The sequence below is a fragment of the Caloenas nicobarica genome, chromosome 11 (genome assembly GCF_036013445.1).
Source record: "Caloenas nicobarica isolate bCalNic1 chromosome 11, bCalNic1.hap1, whole genome shotgun sequence".
NCBI classification, from domain to species: domain Eukaryota; kingdom Metazoa; phylum Chordata; class Aves; order Columbiformes; family Columbidae; genus Caloenas; species Caloenas nicobarica.
Window position 1 is genome coordinate 15503497 of NC_088255.1, and position 16259 is coordinate 15519755.

Below are 16259 nucleotides of genomic sequence, written 5' to 3' on the forward strand. Positions count from 1 at the left end.
CAACTTGCTGTAGTCCTCCACACTTTGCTTTCTGTAGGGATTACTCAAGGGGTTTTTTTAGTCCTATGTAGTGTCTCTTGAACACAACACAAACCAGCCGCTTGCAGCAGCTTGACAGCACTATCACTCTCTGATAAACTTAGAGAATTTGGTTTTAAAGTGAAGGCTGTCTGAAGGGAAGAGGGGGGAAAACACAAAAGCTAACCCAAGCTTCCTTTCAAAATACCAGCCCAGCAATAAGCGTGGACTTGCACAGCTGTTCCCAAAGGCAGGATCAGAGCGCCGCACGTAAGGAGCGCTTCTGCAGGACCACACAAGTTTACTGCTCTTCTTAAATCCTAGCCTTGCAAGTGGGAAACTCCTGCCAAGTTCTTTGAAACAGTGGCACCTGGGAAGTATTATATGAGTCTGTATTGCATCATGAGAACCCTATTTGCACTTAATTACACATCTCCCTCCCTCCTCCCAATATAACAAGCGACACAGATGCTGCATCTACAAAGTGAGAAAGAAACACAGTTTTTAAGTGGAATCTGACAGCCAGAAACCTAACAGCAGGCTTCAGGCAAGATCTCAGCAATGAAGATCCTCACAGTATTGAAGAGTTCAGACCGGTGAATTTTGGTGCTGTCTGTAGCAGTGACTCCATGTATCCTAATGCAGCTGGGATTCGTACAGGTTGTCTTGCACTCCTGCTTGTTCATTGGTGAAGGGATCTTGACTTCCCTTCTCTGCCTTGGTCCCTCTCAGCCAGAAGTCTAGACATTATCTTCACAGACCTCCTGCCAGGTGTTTTGTATGGTGCTGACCATAACAGCCTTACACAAAGTATGTTAAGATTCCTTGCAAGGATTATCCTTGCATCTGTATTTGGGGCGGTAGTTTAATAGGCACCAGTTGGGCTAACAGATGATCTAACACAGGCTGCTCTTCCAGGGACGGGCGATGGGGAGGCAGGAAAGCCTCACACCAGCTTTGCTGGCCCATGGTGTATAACAGGAGCATCATTGTGCTGTGTTTAACAGGAGCAGATCCCCCGTAAACAGACACAGCTGGTAGGTGGGCGCAGATCCATCACCGGCTAGCACCCGTCTGAGGCCTCGTGTGTTTATTCCCTGGAATAGCTGGAAGACAAGATATTTCTGTTTCATAGGGCAATCCCAGGGTGTACTTACTACAAATGTGCAAATCAGCCTTTTTAAAGCAATTAATTGGAAGTGTGGGTCTCAATGAGCATCTCTAACTTGGGCTCATTACCCAGGGCCATGATGTTGTGTGTACTTAGGGGCTTTACCCTTTTATCCTCCCTTCATTTACAAGTCAAATCCCCTGTTCCCTGCCATGTAATCCAAGACAGGAAATATCTTTTCTGTTTACATCAGGCCATGGTAATGCAGTCACTAATCTGGCACAAGCCTGGGCTGCTGGAAGGGGGTGATCCTTTTCCCACTGCCCTTTTCCCACTAGCTCTCTCACTCTGCCTCTCAAACCCTCACGGGTTTGGCCTTTAATTTTGTAGGTTCTTTGAAGAAGTCCCCAAAAGTATGCTTATCGGATGTCATATAGATGAGTGAGTAAAGTGAATGGCCCTCGACACTTAGAAAATGCAAATTTAGCAAGCAAAGTTTCAGTTTAACTGGTTCAAAAGTTGTGTAAATAGTGATCATTGTCTTGGCTGAGAAGTGGAGCTCATCCATATTTTGTATTGACTGTTCATCTGCATGGAGCCCACTTGACACAAAGTTTGAGTGTCAGGTCACAAACTGCCCCTGCACAGCTCCTCTGTACGATGTCTTTCAGTACAAAATGGAGGATATTTTGTGCTTTCACTTTAAAACTTGTCTAATTAAATCTATCACTTATTTAGGCACATTCTGGATTTGAAAATAGGAGAAGGAAAATATAGGTGAGTAAAGTCACACTTTGATGCTCTTCAAAATTTCCGGTGTCTTTTCAGTTCATACTATAGATCAATCATTAACACTTTTTCATATTCTTTCATTTTAATAGTTATTAGGGCTCCAAGCAAACATCAGGACACTTAAAAAAACCCAAACAAACAAAAAAACGCCCTCAACCAGTAGTTTAGCTTTCCCATTTACTTTGACATGTGTTTTAAGCACATTCTTCTACATACACCAAGGCTAGTTTGTGTCTTGCCTGTTTGGCACGTAGGAAAAAACATACATGTCTAGCTTTGCAGCTGAAATGTGAGTCATTATTGTAATTAACTGGTTTATATGCTGAGAAACACAGTGTCTTTATGTAACACAAAGCACTGTTTACAATGTAATGCATGTTGGATACTATTAGGTGAAAAAAATATTCTTTTACTACAATTGTAATTGATTTCTTCTCTGTAAAGTTCTAGTAAGTTATCCCACACTTCCAGTTTTAAATGTGTTTCCTTTTTAATGAAGTGTCTGGTTTAATGATGTGTCTGCTTTAATGATGTGTGAATCCTAGTCAGAAAAAGCTACTTTATACAGAGATGAGAATAGGGTGTTTTTCTTCCCAAATCTTCAGGAGCTGTGTCCTGTGACCAAGTTCCCCTGTGAGGCAATAGCTCAGGTTTCCTTCTGTGCTGGAAAAAAGCACCATGAAGATGATCTCATGGATATCACTGCTTTTCAGCTCTCTAAAGAACCTAGCAAACTGAACAGTAGGTGGAAGTTTCCATGATTAAATTCCTTTCAGAATTGGGAAACTGATATTCTTTCACATTCAAGGCTTTTTAATCTGATTGTGTGTCATCTGGCTATTTAATTATTCAATAAGCTGTGCGAGCCAAAGAATGTAAAGTGGAATTGCTGTAAAATAGCTGTGGTATGAGACGGTCTCTATAATTGATGTTGCTTTTGCTCAAACTTTCTCACAACTTTTTTGGCATTAAATTAATTCTGTTTTTCACATTAATAACCAGGTAGTATTCAGCAGTGCAAGATCTCTTACCTTGTATTATGGATATTTTTCCTCGTGAGGGGTAGGACCTGCTATACTTCAAAGTGGTTTTAATTCAGCTGCTACATGGGCAGCCACTTGTTCAGAATGAAGGCTATTTTAGTGGCTTGAACAGAAAAAAAAAATAATTGAAACTTCATGGAAAACTCTTTGGATCCTGCTGGAGCTGGAAGCGTCTGTCTCTGCAGGACTCTGTTGAACGTCACTTCTTGTTACACATGTGCCTAAGTATTTTGTGGAGCCAGGCCCTCAAAGCATGCAGAAACACTCACGCGCTTCCAGAGACTATCCAGGGACAAAAACACTTTCCATTCTTCCCCCAGAAAAACTCGCCCTGTCCTCGCCTCGCTGAGAAGTGTAACCTCAACAGCAAAGACAACTTAGCCTGGATGACAGGGTAGACATGGTAGAGCTCGTCCAACACTCCTGGCATGGGAGGAACAGACCATCGTGTGCCTGTCGGGGCATCTGAGGGTGGTGGGTTTTCCTTTGGCTGCAGGACACGTTTCCCAAGGCAGCTGAAGGCTTCCTGGACTCCAGCCAGAGCCTGCAGACATCTCATCCCAAATCAGCTGCATATAGCTGGAGCAATGCAAAGAGCTTTTTTAGGGGGTATACTTGTTTCTTAAAGCAAGAAAAAAATGTTAGCCTCCTCCAATCTAGGAGAAAGATATATTAGATGTGCATGAGCGGGTGTGTTTCTCCAAGAACAGGCAAGAAAATTAACTGTGACTCTTACTCATGCTGCAGGTATGAGGGAGGATGGGCAGCAGCTGACTCCTGCCTGGGTACTCTGATTGAAGAACAAAATGGGTTAGGTCAGGGTTTTCCTCACTCCTGCTCTTTCCAGGTCACCCAGTAAGAGCTGGCCTGCAGCCCTGCTCTCTCCACTGCAGTTCCAAGGGTGGAGGTGGAGGTTTTGCTGTCCTGTGCAGCTCAGCATGCTGGGGACAGTCTGCCTGGCCAGCAGGAAAGGAAAAATTCCATGGTGTATGGCTGTTTGCTGAAAACCTCATCACAAAGCAAAACCTGAGTCCTGTTTAAAAAGAGATGATACATCTGCTTGCTTGAATTTGTGCTTTCTATTGTCTCAGACAGATTGCCTGTGCCTTCAGGCATGCAGCTGATGCCTGGAAGGAAGGATGCACCTCAATTGCCCAAAGCTTTGATTTACCCTGTGTGCAGCACACTCCTTTCTGCAAGGCACTGGATTGATGTGGCACTTCCAGCGTGGCCTGAAACCTCCAATCTCCATCACTGGCTGGGTTGAGTGTGGTTTTGCTGAAGCAGATAACAGGGTGAAGCCGCCCTGCGCGCCAAGCCAGCGGTGCTGCCCCACGGTGGCAGCGCGGGTGGTGGCAGCGGTGGTGGGAGACATCACCCGTGCCCAAGCCCAGCATCGGTGCCACTTCACCAGCAGCCAGGGGAGTCTGGACTGGCCAAAAAAACACTTGGCCTTGAGCATTTCCAGGGGGTTACTCTGTGTACCCACTCAGTTTCTGCCTGTCTGCTGATCAGGGTAATCTGTAGGTTGATGACTTCAGTCTATGTTGACTCAAAGAGGGTTTCATCTAAAGTTCATGCCAATTTTTTAAAAATACCTGGGTGAAGTTTCCTTTTCTCATCTGAAACAACAGAAAAAAATGTATGTATTGAAAGACGTAAAAGACATTCAAGAAATGCACAAATCATTGTTTCAGACAGGCTGAGCAGTGGGACTGAGTTAAATCATTGATAGCATCTGTTTTGATTTTTTTGAGTGGTTTTAAATTCTATAGTTACACTAGACAATTTTGAGTAATCTTTCCTAGGTAGTTTTCAATATATTCCTTTGTTTTCTCAATCACTATTGCTATGCTCTGCCAAACATCAGTGCAAGTTGTGTGACTGCAGCTAGATAAATCTATTCTTTCTGATAATGCTGCAAAAAATACATATAAATAAATAGATTCAGGGACAATTTGTCCAACAAGAATCTAGAGAGCGGAGAGAATTCTGGAGTCGTCTTCAAAGTGTATGCTGATGTTTTTAAAATGGCCTATGAATGTCTCTCCAGTTTGTTAAGAGTCCAGAGGGATTTTCAATATGATAGATTTGGGTTATTAAATTACTGTTGGAAATGTGGAGCTGACCTCCAGTGGCATATATTTCTGTGAAAACATAAGCAAACCTTCTACTTGGTGAACTTTCCTCTATTGTTTCTTTTCTAAAATCAAAATAAACAGTAGAAATATATTGGATGAGGCAAGAAAACAAAATAAGCCTATTTTGTTCCATTTTCTGACGAGTAGTATAGTCTAACTGCTAACAAATGCTAGACACCTCTACTTTCAGCAGATAGTCTCAGTCCAAGATGCCTTTGAATTTGCATGTAAAACACAATGAAATTACTATCCCTTTTCTGCTGATTTTGACTAGGGATGGTGAGAAACATATCCTCTCTGTACCAGTGCTTCATTGCACAATGCTGACTGATGGGAACATGTCGGATTCAAAAATACTGTGATGGGAAGAGGTTCCTGGAGATGGATTCCTGGCTCAGAAACGCAGAGTGAGTGGCAGGGAAGTGATGGGCACTCAGAGCTGTGACACTTCCCTGAAATGTGCCTGGTTTGGGACCTGCACAGGGGTTTCCATCTCCCAGCTGTCATCCTGATGACCAGATTATACTGGCAGGAGCTCTAATCTGGTGAATGCTTCACTGTTTACACAAATGAAGCAGTTCCAGCAGTAGGGAGCCAAAAAAAAAAAAAAGCCTGTGCTGAGCAGAAAAAGGGCTTGAACCTGAGCCTCTTGCACTGAGTGCTCGCATGTGTACTTTTTAAATGAAAAAAGACAGTTTTGATTTTGACCATTAATAAGCCTAGCCCGTAGAGTTCAGATGATGGATTTCTCAGTGCTTTCAGGCTCTTTATGAAGAATTTTGAGTCAGCCCTTTAGTAATGGCCTCAAAATTTAAGGCACATTCCTCATGACCTCTCAAATTTCCAGACTCGGCGTGCTAGAATAAAATCTTCACAGACTCTGTTGCCCTAGCCAATGTGACATTTGTTTGACATTAATACCCTGTGACCAGATCCCCATCTGAAAAGCTGGCTGTCTCCAGCAGTGCTTAGCCAAACCCAGCCTGATTATTGATGCTGTAACCATCTCTGGATCTCCAGAGTACCCTTCGAGGCAAAATCCTGTATCTGGCATTTTATCCTGGGCAGAAAGACCCCAAGGTCCAGTTCCTTGAACCCAAAACTTTGTGTTGGAGTAGTCACATGCCTCCAGTCATTTTGTGAGAGCTCATTAACACCCCCAAAAAAAGAAAAAAAAATGTGACAGCAAAAACCAAGAAACACTGGAATAGCAGAGATAGGTTTTAAGTACAGGAAGTGTTATTTTTAAACAGCCTGAGAGGGTTAAATCAACAAAATCCTAAGCTCCCCCCTGATGACCCCGTTCCCATCTCCTTGGAAGCACAAGGTCTGGACAGCATCCCCAGGCCAGATCGCAGATCCTGCTTTCTGAGCCAGGGCTCCTCAGACACGCCTGTGGGATGGCTGTGAGCAAACTGGCCCCTTTTCACACTAGTTTTCTGGTGTTATAGCTCAGTCTAAGTCATCCAGCAACAGTCTTTCCACTAGCTCCTGAAAAAAAAAACCACACCACGTCTTTGATATTTTACCATGTAAAATAAAGCTGGGGGCAGGGAACATCGAGGTCTACAAAACAAAGCTAAGATCACTGTTATTTGTACCGCATTTCCTAGTAGTGAGAAATGCTGAGATAATTCTAAAAAGAAAATAAGATGTGACCCAGGTCAGATCCCTGAATCCTGATGTTTCTGGTGTGTGGGAAACAGAACTGCGTCTCTGTCGTGCACTCAAAGTCCATTTCTTGGCAGCAAGGTCATGAATTAAAGTCGAAAAAAAGTACTACCATTCTGCAGATGCAAGCAGAATATACTGGCACGTACAGGGCACTATGTTTTACAGTCACTTAACTGCTTTCTGGTCACCGCAGGAAAACACGCGATGTGCTCGTTGTTTTGCCATGTGTTCCATAGCATTAAGAGGAGTGATTATTGATAAAAATGGTAATAACTAGGGAAGAATGCAGCTCCGCTTTCTCGCTTCAACTTGACAAGATGTGGGGAGCTGACTAAGCACTGCCCAGGTGAGGAGTGGACAGAGAGCAGATCTGGTTATCTTATATACTGAGTGGAAATACCCCAAGGGGAACTGTAATCTGAAACTAGCTCAAGTGGTTTGGCACATAATGTGATATAACCTTCACATCAATAGCATCACCCATGAGATGCAAAACAAAGGCCATGCTATTGTGTAAAATCATTCTTCCCTCTGGGCAGAAATGGATCTTGCTTCCTCACGGCTTGCCAGCTACCCAAGTTATTATTGCTTAGCTTCATGCTGATGAATGAATGGTAAAACTAAACCAGAGCTGCAGAACACAGTTCAAACAGCAAGATAAAAAGGATGGAGAATGCATGGATAGCAGTGTCCAGAAGTGAAATGTGAAAATGCTGATAAATGAGAACTAGGTTACTAAATGGCAAGAAAGCAACACATGGAATGAATAAAAATTGAAGCAAAATATAGAGGGGTAGCATTACGTGGCCTCGCTTGCCACGTGTTGCTGATTTTCTGGACATTTGAGGGAAAATTTTCAAGTTTGTTGTTCTGCATCACTGATGGAAATACTGCCCTCTCTGCTCCAGAGCCAGCCTAGAGGTCTGGGCACATACCAGCCTCCCTGGAGATGGGTCAGGCCTTTGGAGCATGCATGGGTCAGGCTTTATAAAGTCGATGGGACTTTCAGGATTTTTTCCTTGTCTTTTCTATTATTCTTCTACTGAAGTTTAAATTTTGATTGAATGTACTGGAAGTTTTTACCAGTTTTGTTCTGGATAAATTTTCTTCTTATTAGGGAGGGCTAAAGAGAGTTAGCAGCTATGTAGGAGGGAGGGCTTTCTGCAGAGGGGCACAGGTGTCTGATGGGTTCAGGACATGCTCTATAAGGGCCAGGGGAAATAAACTTTTCTAAAAGTAATGTGTTTAAAACACTGAAAACTGTAGTAATGTTCTGCTCTGTGTATTTCTGAACCTAATAGCAGTGGAAGGTGAGGACCCGTTGGCTCATAGTTGTGATGAGCAATGCAATGCATTAGCTCTTTTTGTCCTGCAGAAAAGCCAATTGAGTAATTTTATGATCATTTATGCCCAGGTGGAGCTATGGGTGTCCACATGGCACAGCAGCTGCTTCTGCAGGCAGTGTGGTGGATGTCAATGGGAGTGCCTCTTGAGCATGTGACGATCTAAAACGACCTCTAACAAGCAGTAATCCAGAGACCTGGGACATTTCTGTTATATTTTGTTTCACTGAGTCACGCATTCCAAGTTTAAAGACTAGAGGGGACCATTAGATCATCCATACTAGACCCCTCATACCTCACATTGTTTAACCTCACCCATCCATCCCTGTGTGAAGCAAGAAACCTGTGTTTGGCTTGCACATGTCTTCCAGAAAGGCATCCAGTCTGGATTTAAAGATACCAGGAGACAGATGATCTATCACTTCATTGGGTAGTTCATTTCAAAGGTTAATCCTCCTCACTCTGAAAATGAAATGCCTTATTTCTCATCTGAATTTGTCTGGCTTCAGTCCCTACCCAGTCATTCTTGCTGTCTTCCCTCATTATTAAATAGCCTTTACGTGTCTAGTATTTTCTCCCCAAAGTTTTTGTCCTATAGTCCAAGCAGTTTTAAATCTTCTTCAAAAGAACAGGCTCTGTAATCATGTGCCAAACAAGCGTTTCCCTTGTGGTCAGGTCACTGTGCCCCCCTCTCCAGCAAAACACCTCCTGCCTTTCTACACCCTTCAGAAGACAAGAACCAGCGTTGCCCGTGGCATTGTGGCTCTGTCCTCCCTGCTCGTGCATGCCTAGGAAAGTCTGTGCCCTCCTGGCAGCATATCCTGGGATCGTGCAAGCCCCTTTTTGCATCCTTCTGGGGGTGTATGACAGCCAGTCCCTGCTTCTAGTTGTCTCCGCTGGATTTGGCCACGGTAAAACTCATTTTATCTCACCAAAGCAAGCTATACAGGTGACAGGTGGCTCTCGTCATGTCTACAATGCTGTGAATTCTCAGTTTGCACTCATTTGATGTCAGTGATATTTTTTTACCTCTAATCAGAAGTTTCTAATCAGCTTCCTCATAGATTTTTTTTTCTGTAATCAAGCGCTGCAGCAAAACAGTATGCTGTGTGTTTAGAAAATATTTTTTTAGTAAATGGAAAGTACTTGAAAACCTTGAGCCAAGAGAGTTCTTTGCATTTTTTTCTTTTAGTTTTGTCTTTATTTTGACAGTTACATCTCTCTCTACTCCATAGGCTGTCGCAGAGAGAGCAGCTCCACCCCAGTCTGGGGTTGATTCTGAGGTTATGAAAATTTACTCACGATTCACTCTATGCACTGTGGTTTTTGTGAAATGGATTCGTTTAGAAGTTTAATTACTGGAGATTAAATATATGACAGTAGAGGTAGACTGGAACATAATACTGATGCTCAGCCAACCTTAAACCTGCACACTTGACTTGCTCAGCAAAGTCCCATCAGATTTGTAGAACCACCAGATTTACCAATATACATTTTCAGGTTGATGTTTGTGGGAGCTGACTTTTTCTTCTGTGTTTTACATGATGTTGGAGGATTATGTTTAAAGTACTTAAGTTTGCATCTCTTTTTCTTATCTTTGAAAAAGTGCCCAGCTATGGATTATAGAAAGTTAATACTGTATACACAGTGGCCCTCTATACAATTTTTGTAAGATGCTTTTCCAGTTTTATTTTGCTAACAAAGGCATAACATGCATGGGTCAAAGCCCACTTTCAGCTTTATTGTGTCATAAAAAATATGATAGTTGATGAAGGACAGAAATAAGTAATTAAAAAAAAAAAACAAAACACCACACTGCAGAAAAAGCTTGAGCCAAAAAAATATCCCAGAAGGCAGAAATGAAAGCTGTAAAAAGGAGAAAAAAAAAAGTTTCAAACTATTTTAATTAAATTTTCTAATAAGCTCAAGAAATGACCCATACTGATTACAAGGAAGCAAGCCATGACTATTCAGGCACTTTTTATTTTCCCCTGACTGCTGGTGACTGTGGATGGATCTCACCCATCTACTTGCTTGACTGCTTGTTTGCTCTGACAGCAGCTTGTGTCGCTGCCACTGGCCAGTTCCCACCTGGGAACGTTTTACACGTGTCTGTACTTTTTCCTGGGACGTGCATTTGGTGCATGAGTGGATTTGCAAACCAAGGACACATTTGGAAACACCTTCCCCCTGGGATCATAGAATGAACACTGAGATGTTACCTTGTTCATTCACTAGAAAAGACCAGCTGTGTCTAGACTTCTCTCTACAGATACCAATCCAAGCTGAACCTAATTACTGAGGTGTTTCACCTCCTCAAACGAGGTACTCCAACACTTAATGAGTATTACTGGAGGGGAGCCACCCACAGCCCACCCACCTGTGGTGGAGCATTAGAAGCCCAATCAGGCCACTTGAAGCTCTTTAAAAGCACTGATGCTTCAGGCTCTGCTGTTTGCTGGTCAAGGAGGCTCCTTGGAAGCAGCGTGGGCTGTAGAGATCCTGTCCTCTAGTCTTCTCTCGGTAGGTCTTCTGCAGGGAGTCTAGCAGGTAGGTGGGGACCAGCATGGTCACTCATGAGGAGAAAGAGGCAGGAAACAAATTTTGAGTGAGTTGTAGTGGTTGTTTCCCCATTGTCAGCATGGGTGTACACTCGCCCTCCTTGGTGCAGGTGGTTTGCTCTCACCCTCTCAGAATGAGGGTGGCTGAACTTGCTGCTTCTGGCTGTGCATCGCTGTGCCTTTCTACTGACACCACTCGGGGGCAAACAGAAAGCAGGCAGGAGGTTTTGCAGAATGCATTTAACTGCTCCTCTATTTCCTAATACAATTTTACCTGTCACTGTGCCGTTCTTTTCTTGCTTCATCTGGAAATATAGGGCTAGCTTCTGGTGTAGACACATGTTGTTATACCCCCACCGATTTCATTAGCCTCCGCTGATTTGAATCAATACAGGAAAGGCTTTAAAAAAATAAAAATTTTTTTAAAAAACCCAACAGAATGGATTAAGCACGCAGTGCAAAGTGACATGCTCTGACACAAATCAGTGCTGACACTCATTTGGATCAGAAGTAGAAAGGACTGGCAGGTCCTTCTTCTTAAAGTTGGTTCTTGTGCCACTGACATGGTGACACAGATGTCCCTTATGCTCTGCATGTGTGCTTGTGTGTTATGCACCCCCTGAATACTAATGTATGATTTTTCTGGATCTGTAATTAGAAAATCCTGAGTTCTTCCAACATTTTCCAGCAGTCAAGCTAACAGCTTGAGAAATGCGGAAACAACTGCTGTACCTCTGAATCCCAGCAACATCTCTTCAAGAGATGCATTTCTGGAGACAACAATATACCACAGCCGTAATTTTGGAAGGAAAAACAATAGCAGCATCCCCATACATCAGGGAGAGCTCTTTCATGTGGTGTGGTCGGCACCAACCCCACCACTTGATAGGAGATTACACATCAGCTACAAAGCGCCAAATGCGTGAAAATAAATTAGTGGTCTGCTCTGCCTGGCTCCCTGCACCTAGCAGGTCAGAGCTGGGCAGCCAGGAGAGGCTCCAGCCCCTGGCTTGGGGGGTGGGAGTCCCAGCACCTCCCCAGCAAGATGAACCCCAACCACAGACATGACGTTTATGGTTATTTTTAATGCATTTTAGCTCCTTGCTGTAGGTTTCGGGACACATATCCCCTCGAAGCTCTCACATAGTGCTTGGCCCAGCACAGATTGCTGGACTGGGCTGTGTTGTGACCTTTATTTGCTGGTGTGGCCCCTGCTGACACAAAGAGCCTCTGCAAAGGGTGCAGGATCACACCTGCAATCTTCATGGCTAAGAAAAGCATGAACTTGAGGCACACTAAGGACAGCTGAAAATAATTACTTTCTAACTGATCTGGTGGAGATTGACCCTTGGAAACCATGTGATTTGTGTGAAAATTTTTTCTAGGAATTATACTCAAATGTTTCTGTGATGAACCGTAATACTTTCTACAGTTCTGTGGCCTTTATGTTGCCATGTTTCGAGCCCATTTTTACAATTCATTTTGATATGCCAAGGAAAACTTCCTCAACAAACATAGTTTCTGCATCTGTGCAGTAGCTGGTTTTCAAAGTTAAACATCCCTGCTGCTTCATGGATTTTTAGATGCCAGCAATGATTAGACATTACCATGGGCTAATTGCTTGTACAATTCCAGTTTTTACCTTGCAGCCTCCTTGAAATGTACAGCTGCAACAACAGGAACTAACCCCGTGTTCTCAGAAAACACAAATTAGTCAAAACCAAAACAGAACTGGGTTTTCTTGTGTTTTGTTTGCAGCTGTTTATCCCACAATTGGAGAGCTACTTACACCCCCTCCATCTGAACCTTATAAACAGACATTATGCTGGTCTGAGGCAACATACATTCAATGTCAGTCCAGAGCTTTGCAAGGGCACCTTTTCCACTCAGAAACACTCACATTTATGATTTGTTCTCTGAATCTCAAGGATTTTCTCTTACTGCAAGGGATGATGAGCTCTTTGGTTAAAGGATTTGTGTGGTTTGTGTTTTTTCATGTCTTTGATACTGCTCTTCAAACCAGATTTATGCTAACAGGACTTTACTCCTGCTGTAATTGCTGCTTGTACCCCTAGGAATCAACAGACAGGATGGCAAACACATCAGAGGGAGCAGCTGAGTTTGAGAGCCCATCATGCTGCCAGCACTATCGCTCAGCTCCTGACTAGGGCATGTAAACCATGGTCTGGAAATTTTATGTACAATTTTTTTTCGTGAATTGTATATGAGGTGTTTAAAAAAAAGAAAAGCATGCAGACACCCCCCCCAAATGATGCCTCTTCAGGGCAGTGTTGCTCAAGGGTTAATGTTTTTCTCCCCAGAATAAATTTCTGTATTAATCGAGCCAACTGTCCTTAGGACAGAGGCACTAGGACAGCTGGGCGTCACCTCCCTTTAGCAGAGCAGCTGTAGCTGACACGACATGTGTTTCCAGCCTGTCCTGGCTTCAAACAGCTCTCCTGGCCCAGGCATTGCCACTCAAAAGAGCAAGGAATCACCTTGCTGCCTTTTGCAAATTTTGGCATACTGTTATTAGATTCAGATGCTGGAATACGTGCTAATGCTGGAAAGCCTACATCATGACTGCGGATGTTTGCTAATCCCAAATTTCAGAGCATCCGTGGTCTTGCCAGCACATCAAAGCTTAGCGGAGCATTGCAGCGCCGATGAGGAAATTACAAAGGGGCAGTACATGGCAGGTAATGGATTAGGGTCTTTCAGAGGAGTGAATGTTTGGATCAGGAAAATGATAGTTAATTATGAACAGTATGGGACTTGAGATGGTTCCAGGATTAACTTATATCTAGCTGCTTATTTTTTCTGTTAGCATTTCTTCTACCTCTTCCACTGTATCCCCTATTGGCAGCAACGTGAGAGGCTGAGTGGCTGCTGGGGGGAAGGACCTGCTACCCCCCATCTTCTCCTTTTCCTCCCATTATGGGTCTGCGTCCAGGTGCTGCTGGGCTCGGACCTTGCACTGACTCTGGAGGCTGTCTGCTTTGTCGTTAGCAACTCTTCATCTTGCCTGGTACTAAAACATATGGGAAATCAGTCCTTCTGCCCTGGTTTATGGGGACAAATCCCCAAGCAAAGATCAGCACGTGAGCTTAGACATACATATACTTTCACAAATGTTAGCGAATGTCAGAACAAAAGTAGAAATAAGTAACCAACTCTTTAGCCACCCTAGGAAACTCTAAATTTAAAAGCATTTATTTAAGTAATCATAAAAAGATGCTTAAATAGCCTGGGCTGGTTTCAGTTCCTAATTCTAGGAATGGGCTTGCAACAAAATACTAAGCTGCTGGTTACTGGACAAGGACAAAGTGCAGCCTGGCTGAACAGGGTAGCAGATGGTTAGACAGCATAGGTTTTGAGAGGACTGTAACTTGGCCTTCCTCCCTCCATTCATAACCAGAACCAAAACCATGCCAATTAAAAAGCCGCTTGAAGTGTTCACATGTTGGTGAAAGTGGGATGGGTCTGGAGCAAGGGCTCTCCTTGTGTACTGGCTCAGCAGATGTGCGTGCCCACGGGTTGGGCCACTCAGACGGGCAAAAATACTCTCAAGCAGAAGGTTGTACTTGTAGTCTACAAATCTGCAATGGCTAATGAAGCCAGACCTGTCTCCATGCTGTTGGAGTTAATGCAGAATGTGATATTTCTTGCTGCATTTTCCACCTAGCATGACTTCTAACAAAAATCAAAGCAGTCCTACTCCCTTCTGCCCTGTTCTCTCTCATCTAGGACTACCTCTGCTCACACCTCTCTAAAACTCTTCACCCCTTGGTGACTCTTAAAAATCAACAGGGCCTTCAAAGCCATGTCATTCCCATACAAAAAACTTCAGCAGAATTTCTCACTCTGCTCCTGAGATGTTATACAATCACTGCGAATGCTAGGAGGAACGCTCCATCCTATTTCCCCGTGGGAATCCCTCGGCTGTATAAAGATTTAGGATTTGCTGTGTAGTCCAGGTGCCTTTTGATTTGAATTGTGGCTGTGTTAGTCACACAGGAGAGGAGGTAACATATTTCATCGGAGCTGCTGGGAACAGACCGTGGCTAGGAAATAAGAAAATGATGCTGTCTCTCACCTGCATTTTCATTGCTTTCCTCTCTCCATACTCCGGTCTCTCCTAACGTGTCAGGAGGCACCCGGTGGCCCCAAGAAAGCATTTGTGTATGTGCTGTGCTCTCTCTGGAGACTGGGTAATACCTTGCTACTGTTATTAGCAAGTAAATTTATTTCCTTAGCAAAAAATGGCAAGGCTTGTACTGCAGTACTGGTGACTCTAAAGCTCTGACCGGTAGGTCATTACATTATCTACACCCCACAGCACCAGCTAGTCTGTTTATTGCTTTCCTTCCTCTCTCTTTTTGTCATGAGCAAGAAATAAGAAACTGTCCTTTCCCCTACTTACTTCATTAGGACTTTAATAACTGAAAGCACATTTTTGGCAATCAAGTTTGGCAGTCATTGGGGTTTCTTTTTTAAAAAACAAGTCTGAACCTTTGCAGCAGCCTCAACAAAAAAAAGAGGGGTTTTTATCCCTTCTCCTTTTTTTTGCAAGCTTAAAGAAAGTCTGTACCACTATTGTGTAATGTTCTCAAGTGGAACAACTAACTTTCTATACAGTTAGCAAAATTAGGGAGTTTACAGTTTTTTCCAGCTGTTTTCTGTGATGCATTGTAAACAGTAAGAGCAAAAGCCTGCCTTGGAAATGCTCTGTACAAGCCACACAACTGGATTCCAGCATGATAAGGTTAGGATATGCTGTCTGCTGCTGCTTGTTGTTCTCCTCAAATTTCTGAGTCAGCAAAAGTAGTGAAGAGAAAATATGCAGATATCTTACCATCACACAATTCCCTTCCTTGGCCATGCCAGGAGGAATGAAATAAAATTGATGTGGGGACTTGGAGAGTTAGTGAAGAAGTTTTTGTGGCTTCTTGAGAAGTATTGGGCTTTGTATTATGGGGGGAAAAAAACAAACAAACAAAAGCAAAACAAAACAACCACACCGAACAAAAAACCACCAGAGATAAATTTCCAGAGATAAAAACTTGCAGAGTAAGGAAGCTTTCATGCCTGTGTGTAAGGTGAGCTGTGCAAAGCAGGATCCTATCCATCAGCACATTGGTCACAAGGTGCTTGGATCAGCCCTTGCTTTGAAATGCTCCATGGATGGATGTAACCATAGGTGCTCTGCCTATGCTCCAGTTAGATATCGGGCAGCTCTGGCCTCAACTGAGGCTGGCTTTTACCCGTCTGCGTAAATTATTCCTTGCAGAATGCACACAGCATGTGATTAACTCCCCATCATGTGGCAGTGGGGTGGATGGTGAGCTGGAAGCAGGCATGGGCTGAGAGGGGTGGGTACCACCAGAGCAGGTTTGATGCTGCTGTCTCTCTGGCCCGAGAGCCACCCTGGAGTAAACCGCAATAGACCTAAGGGGTAGGAGTTGAGTTGGAATGAGTGTGGTGGCATGGAGCCAAAATATTGTTCTGAAGCAGACCCAAATACAAACTAAGTACCAGATTTATGTGATAAGTATGTGATTTGGGTACCTGAGCTA